Here is a 13,039-nt window from a genome sequence, read left to right as displayed (position 1 = left end):
AGCGTGCACATACAGTACCAGTAACTACTATATAACTTTTGACTGGTACTGTATGTGCACGCTTTAATATTGCATATTTGAGTGTCCCCAACTAATGCAAATGTATTAAAGTAGTTAAATCACAAAGAAACATTACAAACTTTACATCATGTATTAAAAAAAAGAGGTGGTTGCACTGAATCCCCTCATCAATATGTGCATGCTTTAATATTCCATATTTGAGTTTCCCTTACTGTTGAACTAATGCAAGTGTAGAAAAGTAGTTAAATCAAAAAGAAACAACATTGATGCAAAGTTTGTAATATTTCTTTTTGATTTAACTATCTAATCAATAACTGATCAATCATAAATGTTTTAACTGAGCCAACACAAAGTGACACAAGGTATTCCTCTTGTTTGTGGAAACATTGGAACAAATGTCTTTTAACCATATACCTGTCTTCGTGTTCTCATATTGTATTGTATTTATTTGTTGTTGTTGTTTTATCTGTTTTTTATGGATCCATGTGTATCCTTGCTTCCTTCTTCTGTGACTTTGCATAACAACTATCTGCAACATGACCTTCATGTATTCATTTCCTGCCATGCACATATATAACTTATGTTTGCACAATTGAGCCTGAATAAGAGGAAATGTAAATAAATGCATCCTTTTGTATATTGTAGCATGTAACCTTGTACAAAGGTTTTACTCACTCAGATATGATCAGGGCTCATCAGGTTTGACAGTGTAAAGCCGGCAGATGTTTCTTAAGCAGCGGCATATCTCAAAGGCTGTTTAATAAGATCAATTGGATTTGATGTAAAAAGTCAGTTTTCATTGAGCCCTTTATCACAGGTATATCTGAGAGGACTTTAGAGAGAGGGAGCCTTCTTTGATCCCCCCCAAAAAACGGCACACAATAAAGTGATCCAGGACAGAATGCAACAAAGGGAATGAAACAAAGCACTCGACACAGAACAGTGATTTTGAAAAGACATAAATGGCCTAAACGTTGTCGTAAAATCCAACCTCATAGCCTTCCTTGTGATAGAAAACTTAGACAGTGAGGATAAGTATCTATCTGCAGAGCAGGTTTCTGTTTTTATGAAAATGCGTCTCTATGATGATGATATAAAAACACCAAACATAAAGGTACTTCCACCTGCAATAATGTCATGTAGTAACAAAAGGGAAATACACCCTGAAGGGTTCTCCCCGATACTGTAACTGTGCTTTATAGTGCCTCACATGGGGTTTGTTGGTGTTATTATTGTCTCCAGCAGGAGATAATGGGATTGGTCGTTTGTGCGCGAGTGTGTGCATGCATCCCTGTGTCTGTCCGCGGCTATAATCTCGCATTCTGCTGCAACAAACTGCATTATATTTTGAGTGGCAAGTTATGGCTGCATGCTCAAGGATATTTTGTGGTTGCAGTGACTCACACTATCTTAAAATACCTTTTATTGCCTGTTTGATACTGCAATGATGCCACGGTTTTGTAAGCTGTTAGCCACCGAAAAAAAGAAAAATAGACTTGAAGCCTAAATAAACGCTTCAAGTCGAGGTGACAGAGCTGAGATTGCGTGCCAACACGGAGACAGTGAAGACATCTGCATAGATTAAAATGAGAGTGTATATCTGTTGTTTGAGATGTGCAACTTAAACACAAGTCTTATTGACATGCACAACATGCAGTTGTGATTGAACAGGGTAACCACAGTTCATTCTAAAGTCAAAGCCACACAGTTGAGTCGAGGCCGATTCATGGTCTAAAGGTTGTATTTGTTCAAAGAACAGCAGAGTGACTTATTTTCTGTTTGTTCAGGTTACAAATGATGTCAGAGTTAGATTTTATCTTCACAACTTCTCTACATCCCATTTTTTTGTCAATACAAAAGTTCTATAATGACTTTGTATATCCATACGCATAATGATGTGGGTGAAAACCAAACTTCAGAGGAAACAAACATCAACTGGATAAAGAACATTGTGTGATTTTATTGACAAGGCGTGTATGGAGGGCTTATCTTACAACCATGTTGCACACAGTTTGCTGTAATGTGCATTTGCATCAGCGCATTCAGGCGGCTGAGTGAAGACAACTGTGTCATTAGTCACAAGATCCAAGTAAGCATGTGGTTGTTTAAGGGTTCAAACGTTCAAGGAGGAGGTCTTGTCAAGGGAAATTATTAAAGTTAATTTAGGTATATTGAGTTAATGTCCAGTCTGTGCTTTTCTATATTAACTCCTCTGCAAAAATGTAATAAAATGACATTCATTACTGTCTGTTACCCAGTGTTGGAGGAAGTACTCTAAAGTTACAGTGAAAAACTTTTAACTGGTTATGAAGCTGCCTCAGTTTAATACTGATGCCTCTACATGACCTTTATAAGTAAAGGAGACCATCGACGGAAGATTGGCTATCTTTATATAGTTATTCTTAATTCAGACCCAGAACCAGGAAGATGATCAGACTCTGCTGCAGTAAAATGGGAGGTTTTCTAAAGGGAGTCTGGTGCTCGGAAACACTACCAGGTTTGTCCACATGGGGTGCCAAAATCAACACAGAATGAAAGCTCCTTACGGTAGCTTTAAGTAAAAGTACCAATGCAATGTAAATATACTCTGTACACTACTACTGTTAAAAGTAAAATACATACATTTAAGATTTAGGTCAAAGTAACAAGCAAAATGTACTTAAAGTATTACTAAGTAAACTTCTTGGGAAGAATAGTGCCTCTAAGAGAACTATAGTTTTATACATATCATATTATTGGAATATTATTACGGCTTCTTTATCAAGTAAGCAGCATTTAAATGTTGCAGCTGGTCAAGGTCGAGCACATTTCATTGTATGCATCTTGTACCTTTTTGTAAAATGTTAAACTCCAACTGTTGGATTTAGTGGAGTAAAAAGTACAACTAATCCAACTGAAAATGTAGTGGACTAGCAGTATAACATTGAAATACTTATGTAAAGTAGATAAACCTCAAAATTGGTACTTAGCTACTTTGCACCACTTCTGTTACCTCACTTTATTTTTGTTATAGCAATCATGGAGATAATATGACATCCATAATAAAGCTTTTAGTATATTATAGATACAGAATAAGCATAATGTTTATGCAACACTTAGTATTGGTTTGTGAATTTGTTTTGCTGCCATTCAGTCCACGTCCTGCTCTCCGACATTCTGCACTCCAAAAGATTCCTTGAGATTACTTTTCCTCACCTTGACAACTTTCTACCTTCCACTTTTAAGGCGTGGAACAGAGACATACAAAGAAGGTGACATTTCTTTGTTAAGAGCGCTTTGAGCTTATATGAATGAGTGGTTCTATTAGCCTGCATTATTATGGGTTTTAAATAGGGCATGAGCTCTATTGGGAACGATACTTGAAAGAGGAAGGGAAAGTTTAAAGAAAGAGGAACGAGAACGAGTCCCAGACTGACAGCCAGTGTTGAGGAAGACGCAAGCAGCTCAGTAAAAAAAAATATATATTTAAAAATGAAACAACAATCACTGATGTCATTAAACTGCCAAATGTGTCTTCGGAAATGAGCATTCTGATCGTTCACTTCGGCAACAAATGACTAGATGTCCACGGAAACTATTTGCGTGAAATATATATTTATGAGATGCCATCATCATACATTATCATAAACTATAAACTGTGTGAATATCTCGGAGCAAGAATTGACTCGATGGTCATGGCAACAGAGCAAGAGCCTTCATATACTAATAAAACCCCGGCAAGCATGATAAGGATTTTATGATACAGGGCCTGCCTGTAATAGTTCACAGACCTGTCAATCATCCCAATCCCCCCTGACTCTTTGTTCACCCCTTACAAGGCGACAGTACGAACAAAGAGCATGCATGTTGGATCTGCACCAGAGAATAGATTGGACATTAAATGAATGGCTCTTTTCACAGCGAACATGCACAAGTGATTCAATTAGTTTCCAAATACATATAAAAGGATTCATTATCAGATAGAAGTTCTATTTATTAATCACAGGTTGCTTTCAAACGTTACATAACACATTCAGAGAGAACAAGAGCCTTTATTTTGTTAAGGTGTTATACCTCTTAATCGTCTCTAAATCTAATGAATACACCATCAGCAAAGACTTAATATGTAAATTGCATCAATGTCAGCGGAGACAAATGCGTTCATTTCCCAGCAGTTGTTGTTCCCGTTCGTCCTACTGTTTACACTTGAGGCATATTATGGATGAGGGATTTCCAGCCAGCTCTCATATTTGCCAAAACACATATATACACACACACACACACACACACACACACACACACACACACACAAAAAAAATAAAAAAACACCTGCAGGTTTACCAGACCATGATGAACCCAGCAGCGGAGGGGCTTTCATGTGATTGCACTTATCAATCTGACTCTTGATGTGTGAGCACAGAGCGAGAAAAGAGAGCGGATTACGAATCAGCTGACTCCACATTTTCTTCCAAGTGACTTATTAGGAGGGTTATTCTGAGAGGACTGTTGGACCGCGGAGGAGGAAGAGGAGGGGGGGGAGTAAGACCCTCAACAGAGCCAATCTCCCCCGTTTCTCACAATAGTAGATTACTTTAGACAACCCTTCTCGGTTTCACTCAATAACAAGCGGAAAAGCCCCTTTCTGCTTTGTTCAAGGATCTCTTCTTTTTTTCACCCACAATTCTTGTCACCTTCATATTTCAAAAAGATATTTTTTTATTTCTACAGTCATTTTCAGGGCCATTTTCCTCACAATCAGCGTTGTAATCCTTTTAAGAATGTTTCAGAATCTCATCATTCATCTTTTTTTTGTTGTTTTCGGTCTGCAGTGGTTGTCTGCTTACTTCGTCACTTGTTATGTCTGGGCTGATAATAGAACAGGAAGGAGGAGGGTATCCTTTCAGCACAGCTCCTGGTCCAGAGTACTGTTCCTGCTTGTGCCTGCCTCCAGTTATCTGTCCTCGCTGCTCAGCACAAATAAGGTTTTCCAAGAGCAACCATCATCACTGATGCATGCTTGTACTAAAATAGATTGTGTGCAAAGTACAACTCTGTGAAAACATCCTCTTTAGTGTCACAAGAAAAAACGTGATACTTACAAAACATGTCTTAATGAAAAAGCAAATTGGAACCTGTAGTTTCATCTTGTCATAGTTACATTTATCTCCCAGTAAATTAATCCCATCCAAGTGCTGCTGAGGCAAGTTAGCAGATAATTTGCGAAATTACACTGCATAATTAATCCACCATCAGAGACGCCGAAGGCAATTACAGGAGGATTGTACATTATCGGTTCTGTACGTTCGACCAGTGGCAGATCAGGCCAATCCATTACGGAGTAAACACACAGCTTTTCAGGAGACCTCGTGCTGAATGCTAGTCCCAGGGAAAAGCCCCTAATGGCCTCTGTGACTGAGGTAATAGTTTCCTTATCGGAGACAAAGAGGCCTGATGACTATTAAACAAATCAACGGGACATAAGCAAATATTGAAATCAGCAAATTGGTATGGCCACAGGATGACCCCAATGAAGAAGAATCAAATCAAAACCAGATTACTGAATACTCATTAGTCCATAAATGTGTGCGGAGAGTCTTTAGCAGTTGCCTGAAAAACCCTTAACAAAGTCCATCATTGCTGTAATGTCCTTATAAAATCTTTGCACATTCGCACTATGATATTATATTCACTTACAAGTTCTCATCAATTCCTTATCCGGACAAGTTTTGTAATTTAAAGTAATCACTCTAAAAGCAATTTCCTTAGAACATATGGTTTAGTTTAGTTATGACGGTAATTCATATAGAGCGTATATAAGAACCCGTTGGTTTTTGGACTTTGTTTTTGAAGCCTCGAGTTCTTCATTTTAGCTACCGCCATCTTGTTTTTGAGTGACACGAGAGGGTGGAGCTAAAACATTTTTAGGCGACCAAAAATGTTACTTTTAACTTTCATAAACCCAAACCACTTACAACCCCCAGACAACTGTGTAAACTACCTGTCAATCACAACGTAGCCCCGCCCCTAAAGCATACCCTGCTTTATGGTCTGTTTGACTCTAAATGGAGCATATTTACTAAATGAACATCATGCTGTATTGAAGAAGACTTGAAACTATAGAGTCATTTTCTCATGACAATGTTTACTATAAATCAACCAGAGTAGAGTCATTTTCTCATAGACTTCTATACAACCAGAGGAGTCGCCCCCTGCTGGACATTAGAGAGAATTCAATTTCAAGGCACATCGGCATTGGCTTCACTTTTTAGAACCGGCCTGCTGTAATTATTCTCCTCATGAAGAAGGAATAATTTGAATGAAGTGACCGGCAGGATTACAAGGATGGGACTGAGATATGGAATACCTAAATACACTCGTTTTAAATACGACCATGCTAGCTGCATGGCTCTATGGATGGCAACGTGTCCGTCTGTAGGTCATGAACTTTGTTCCAGACTAAAATATCTCAACAACAATCTAATGGATTTCCATGAAATTTTGTACGGACATTGATGGTCCTCAGAGGATAAAGCCTACTGAAATCCGTCATCCTCTGTCTTATCCTCTAGCGCCAACATGAAGTTGACTTTTTTTTCTTTTGCTTTTTGTGAACAACCATTTTATGGATCGTCATGAAACATGATTCAAACATTCATGACCCTCTTTTTGGATGAATCTGGGCAAGTCAAATCCCTGCACAGAGTGACAAGCCCATTCAGTGTAACCGGACTCCGTGTCCTCTCCTGTTACTTCTCTGGTCTAGATAATCATCACCTTCCTGTGTTTTCTGTCCTCGGCGGGTCTGAGGGATTTATTAACTAGCAAGCAACGCGTAAGGTCTCAGGAATGTGCTCCAGTTTTCGTCCATTGAACCTGACGGTGACTGGCACTCACGCCTAACGTGGCAGGCAGCTCTGTCTCGCTAAGTCTGCGTGGGCTGCCGAGTGTGTGGAGCAGTACTCCTGCTTAATATCCCTCTGGGGCCTCTGGCTTTTTGGGGGAGATTGGAAATGGGGAGAAAGCGCGAAGACCTGACGTCGGGTCCCAGGTGTGCACTTAACGCCACCTATCAATTCCGGCCCCGGGGTGAAGGCAGACAACAAGTCAGATCAAATCAAGAGTCAGTGCTGGAGGATGCATTTCAGCCCGCCTCATTGCCGGGCTAGTCGCATGATAACAGCACGCAGACTGAGATGGAATGAGTCAACGGCTGCGAGGAATCACAGCCACACATCCACCCAGGTGATGTGTGGGAAAGTGTGAAATGAAACTAGACTCTGGGGCGTATCACTCATAACCTCATGTTAAAGTAATATCTATGATAAGAGACGACCAGGAGAATAATTAGAATAAATAAGAAAAAAGACAAAACATCAGCTGCGCTCAAGGAGAAAGAGTGGCAGCATCTGAAGCTGTTATTATGCGTCTCCTCATATCCACCCACTGCTTGGTCCAAGGCTGTCTGTGCCGCTCAGCTCTGGCACAGGGACTCTCTCTGTGATCCGGCAGAGCTCTCTCAGAGCAGGGTCCTGTTATCCAAATCCGTCGGCACCGTCTCATTTAACAGATAAGAGGCTAATCTAGCGGGTCGGGCAGCAGATAGACCTACGAATACAAGGCCTCTGTTGTCGCTCGCTCGCCATTCTCCGCATTCCTCGACTGTGTACGGGCATGTGCAGCCAAACAAAACCCCTCAAGGATCTTTTTTCCTTTATCCCCTCAGGCTCAGATGTGCGGACATAGAATGTAAATCACAATGTATTTGTGCTAATTATCTGCCGGAATTGTTTTTAATATTAGAGATTATAAATGAAAGCCTACGCTCCCTTTATTTTACTGGCGAAAAATAATACCAAGCAAACAGTCATGGCTCCAAACAGAACACTAATTCTGGTGCCAACACTCTTATATTAGTATAGTTAATCAGTGTCTAACAAAATATGGTTTGGGTATTTACAATATGGGTTGATGCATACTATAAAGACGTCTGAGGGCTCAAAATAATCTATGCAATGATTCTTGTACATTAAACACGCCCTATTATGCTATTTTCTGGGTGCATATTTTTATCTCAAGTTACAGTTACAACATGTTTACATGCGTTAATGCTCATAATCCTCCTTGTTTTTCTCATCCTGTCCTGCAGCACCTCTTCTCACCCTCTCTCTGAAACGCTCCGTTGTAGCGCTTGCTCTTCCCTCCAGAAAGTAAAGTCTGCTCTGATTGGTCAGCTAGCCCGCTCTGTTGTGATCGGTCAACGTTTCACATCTCTTTTGTTGTTTGAGGGCCAAACTAGCCGGAAGGAGTTTTACGTCACTTCCGTTACATTGTGACCTCATAAAGTTACGGAAGTGAAGGAGAGAATTCAATGAAGCCGTTCCAGGAGCTCAGGAGCTTCTGAGGGGGAGGGTAACTCCTTTTAGGCGTGGACTTCAGGTTTTACACTCTACAGACCTTTCACATGTACAAAAATATATGTAACACACTAAAGAAGAGGGAAAAAGTGTAAAAGCATAATAGGGCCACTTTAAACATCAAGTCAGTGGGGGTCATATGTCTTTCTTTCATTATCAACACGGATAATTGTGCAGATCCAATACCTTAGTTTCAGCACCACAATAGTTTTTCTAACATCTTACTTTGAGAGCTTGTTTTTCTCTTTTTTTTTTTTTAAAGTTGAATAAAAGAAGCCAAAGTTTTCACTTGTTAAACGCCAGCAGCCACACAAGAATGTAGAGATGCCTTGATTTAAATCAAGGACTATCTGATCAGACAAGAAGTCTACTCAGTGCTACTGAGACATTTCACAGTTCACATTAACACCCAGTTCCCAGCAGCAGTATATTGTTGCTATGCTAGTTAGCTTCCAGTTGAATGCACTTCACTAAACGTGTGCTCAGCAACGTAGTGTGTGGGAAAATGAAGGGTTAAACACTGATGAATAAACAATGGTTTCAATAATCAAAGCCCAGGGCACAGAAACCGGCACAAACTGGCACGCTAACCAGCTCCCCGTCAGAGTTTCTTGGTAATTGTTTTGGTCCTTTTGTTGGCTGCATAGTTAACAAAAAACAAAGTTTATCTTTTATGTCGGGCATTTTTTTACTGCAAAGCCTCCACATTGATGGAGGCCTGATATGGGACAAAACGTTCCCCCAACAATGCAACACAAAAACAGTTCATTAATCAGTTGCTGGACTGTGGATTTGGTGTTATTTGAAGTTGCAGAAATATTCATAATTAAATGTTGGTATGCATATTCCTTTCAATGCCAATGTCAGCAACTAAAAGCTCTCTTATGGTTAGACCGTTAACTCTCAGTTCCTTCCAAAGTTATTCCAAAGAATTTACTTCCACACTATGGTGGTATTGTGTACAAGTGCAGTATTGTGCTCCTGCACAGATCTCATTACCTGTTTCCCCACTTCAGTGCACTTTCAAGATCAAAAGCTGTTTGAAGGTTCTCTTCATACCTGACACATGAGCCTCAGCAGATAACCCTGTGTCTCAAGTTTAAGAGCTTTGATGGGGCCCTGCAACAGGAAGTTATTAGTAAGTTATGGTCAAAGTTAATATCACACTTTTCTGTTTAAGTCGAGACACGACAGGCTTTTTCTTTACTGGGCATTTTTGAGATTTGGGATCATTTTGCTTCCATAGATACGCACTTTTGCATATATTTTACTACTTTGTCTTTTTGCGTCTGTAGATTTCCCCTAAATTCACCAAATGTCACCATTAATGAATGTCTCATTTGCATATTTAAACATAACATTTCAGAACACTTGTGATACAAGAAAATAATTGTCTTAATGTCAGTAATCAACCGGGGAAATGTCATGGTGATATTAGTTAAACATGTTTTACGTTACTCAGTCTCTTTAAAATGAATTTAATTTTACAAAACATCTATTTTTTATTACTAAAAACATGGAAAAATTCTTTTTTTTTATGGTTGTTGACAGTATTTTTCTAATTTGTGGAGTGATGAAAAGATATCCAAACTTTCCTCTGTAAAAACCTTCGACTTTACTATGTCAACGAAATTAAACAAGAATTGTAAGCTTGGCTTTCTTCAGATTTCTGTTCTGGAAGTTTATGCAAATTAGCACATATTTAATAAGATAAATGTCCAATTTAAACACATTTTCAGAAATCTTGTAATACAAGTAATACTTGTCTTAATCAAGTTATCAAATGGGGAAGTTCCATGCAGATATTCATTTGTTAAAACCCCTATATTCACCTGTCTCCCCTTAAAATGCAAATGAAGAGTAACAATATTAAATCTGCTCCATATTGTCCTCAACAGCAGTCACAATATTTGAGGAACTTATAATGCTTGAAAACTGTTGTTTTCAGTCAGGTTCTTATTTCCATTTCTATTCATTACATTACATTACAGTCATTTAGCAGACGCTTTTATCCAAAGCGACTTACAGGAAGTGTATTCAACATAGGTATTCAAGAGAACTACTAGTCACCAGAAGTCATAAGTGCATCTCCTTTCTTAAACAAGCATCTTAAAGCATAAACCAGAGCAAAAGTATAGTGCAGAGGCAAATTACTACGGAAACAATAATTGCAACAGACTAATACGAATATAATAAGTGCTACAAACTACTACGAATAGGATAAGTGCAGTAAACGAATACGAATTCAATAAGTGCAACGAACTGATACAATAAGTGCAACAGACTAATATGAATACAATAAGTGCTACGAGGAAGGCTCCGGGTAGTACTTCTTGAAGAGGTGAGTTTTCAGCCTGCGCCTAAAGATGTCCTGACGTCAGTGGGGAGTTCATTCCACCACTGAGGGGCCAGGACAGAAAAAGCTGTGACCGGGTGGATCGGCCGCAGGGACCTCTGAGCGACGGGGCAACCAATCGCCCCGAGGCAGCAGAGCGAAGTGGTCGGGCGGGGGTGTAGGGCTTGACCAAGGCCTGGAGATAGGAAGGAGCTGTTCCTTTCACTGCCCTGTAGGCTAGCACCAGAGTCTTAAACTGGATGCGAGCTCTTACAGGGAGCCAGTGTAGAGAACGGAGAAGGGATGTTGTGTGGGAGAACATGGGGCGATTGAACACCAGACGTGCTGCAGCTTTCTGGACAAGCTCCAGAGGTCTGATGGCCGACGCCGGGGCTCCAGCAAGTAGTGAGTTGCAGTAGTCCAGGCGGGAGATGACCAGAGCCTGGATGAGCACCTGCGCCGTCTCCTCAGTGAGGAAGGGGCGAATCCTCCTGATGTTGTAGAGGAGGAATCTGCAGGAGCGTGTGACCGATGCAATGTTTGCTGAGAGCGACAGTTGGTCGTCCAGGGTCACACCCAGATTCCTCACAGTCCGGTAGTTTTAAGTTCTCGGTTCCTCTTTTGCACCTCTGTGAAATGAAAGCCAGGACTTCCCACCATACTCATCAGATTCGGTTCCTGCCTTCAGGCCGTTTCCAACCACAACACATGAAACCACACCGTGGTAATGTTGCCTACACTGCATATTCGTGCACCTGCCGATGACACCGTATCCTCTGGTCTGTTCGAGACAGCGCCTGGAGGGGCACTTCCTCTCACATCTGCCATGATCTCATCTTCATTTTTCTTTTTTTTACACATTATAAATTAAGGAACCTTCAACCTGGAGCCGAGGTCTTGTTATCGAAACATTGAACAGTTACACGTTCAGCTTGGGTGCATGATCTTAAAAAAAAAAAGAAAAGGACCTGCATCAGATCTCGCATTTTTTAAGTGGTTCAATTAAAACTGGAACACTTTTTATGAACAAAGCTTCATTTATCTGGCTGCACGAGGAGACTAATTATAATTAAATGAAAGAGAAATGCTGTAGTGATCTGTCTCTTAAAGTAAAACTATAGAGGGGTATTCCAATGAGTCCTGGCTCTGAAACGGTCCCTTTAAAGTCCCATCTTTAGGTTTAAGTGATGTCAAAGTATGCTGTTCATATGGAGATTAGATCTAACGACAAAGGATTTATTTGAAGATTAAAACGATGTCATCTCAGCTCTGTGGAGAATCGTTTTAAAGCTGCAATTAACTGAGATATATAGTTGTTTTATTATCTGTATGGAGCAGCGGGGAATCACACTTTACTGGTTTCAAAGCGGACCCAGTTATAGATACACCTTTAAGCAGTGCTCATGCAGTGTTGAGGGAAGAAAGTTGCGTTCAAGGACTCGTGATGATAGCTGAGAGGGGAAAGAATTCCTAATTAACTCTCACCCACATTTTACTGGCCATGCTGGGATTCGACCTCACTGTCTCTGTAACCACCAGGCTGCTCCTTAGAAACCAGAAGACGTGAGAGCTTAAGGAGATCACATTACCACATTTATAAATCCAATCTTTTCATATTTTTTGTGCATTGTGAAGCAAACAGTTGTGACATAAATCCTGTCACATTCCCCAAGAAATACAACATCAGTTCAGTGCTGCATCAGTCAAAAGATTAGCGAATTGGTATTCGTAGAACAGCAACAACAAACATGGAGATAAGGCTTCAGTAACCATTGCAGAACACGAACAAAATGCTCCTCTTACTTGTAGTGCTACTTATTAATCTAGATTGTTTTGATGTGAGTTGCCTGGTTTTCAATAGACGGTACTTGGCTTGTGGTGCTCAAAGTATCATTACATTACATTACATTACAGTCATTTAGCAGACGCTTTTATCCAAAGCGACTTACAATCAGTAGTATATTACATATCATTCACCCATTCACACACTGATGACAGGCTACCATGCAAGGTGCCACCATCAGACTCTAACTAACATTCATTCACATCCAGTCCACACCGATGGCAAGCCTTCAGGAGCAACTTGGGGTTAAGTGTCTTGCCCAAGGACACATCGACTGCCGAAGCCGGGTATCGAACCACCGACCCTCTGATTGGAGAACTACCTTGCTCTCCACTACGTCACAGCCGCCGCCAAATAAATATGTTTGAAAAAGTCAACTTATGCAGGACATAAGTGTGCATGTATTCAAAGGGTGTCGTGAAACTCCAGTAGAGTTGCTTTTGCATG

Source organism: Anoplopoma fimbria, chromosome 12, assembly GCF_027596085.1.
Source record: "Anoplopoma fimbria isolate UVic2021 breed Golden Eagle Sablefish chromosome 12, Afim_UVic_2022, whole genome shotgun sequence".
NCBI lineage: Eukaryota > Metazoa > Chordata > Actinopteri > Perciformes > Anoplopomatidae > Anoplopoma > Anoplopoma fimbria.
This window is presented reverse-complemented; position numbering follows the sequence as displayed.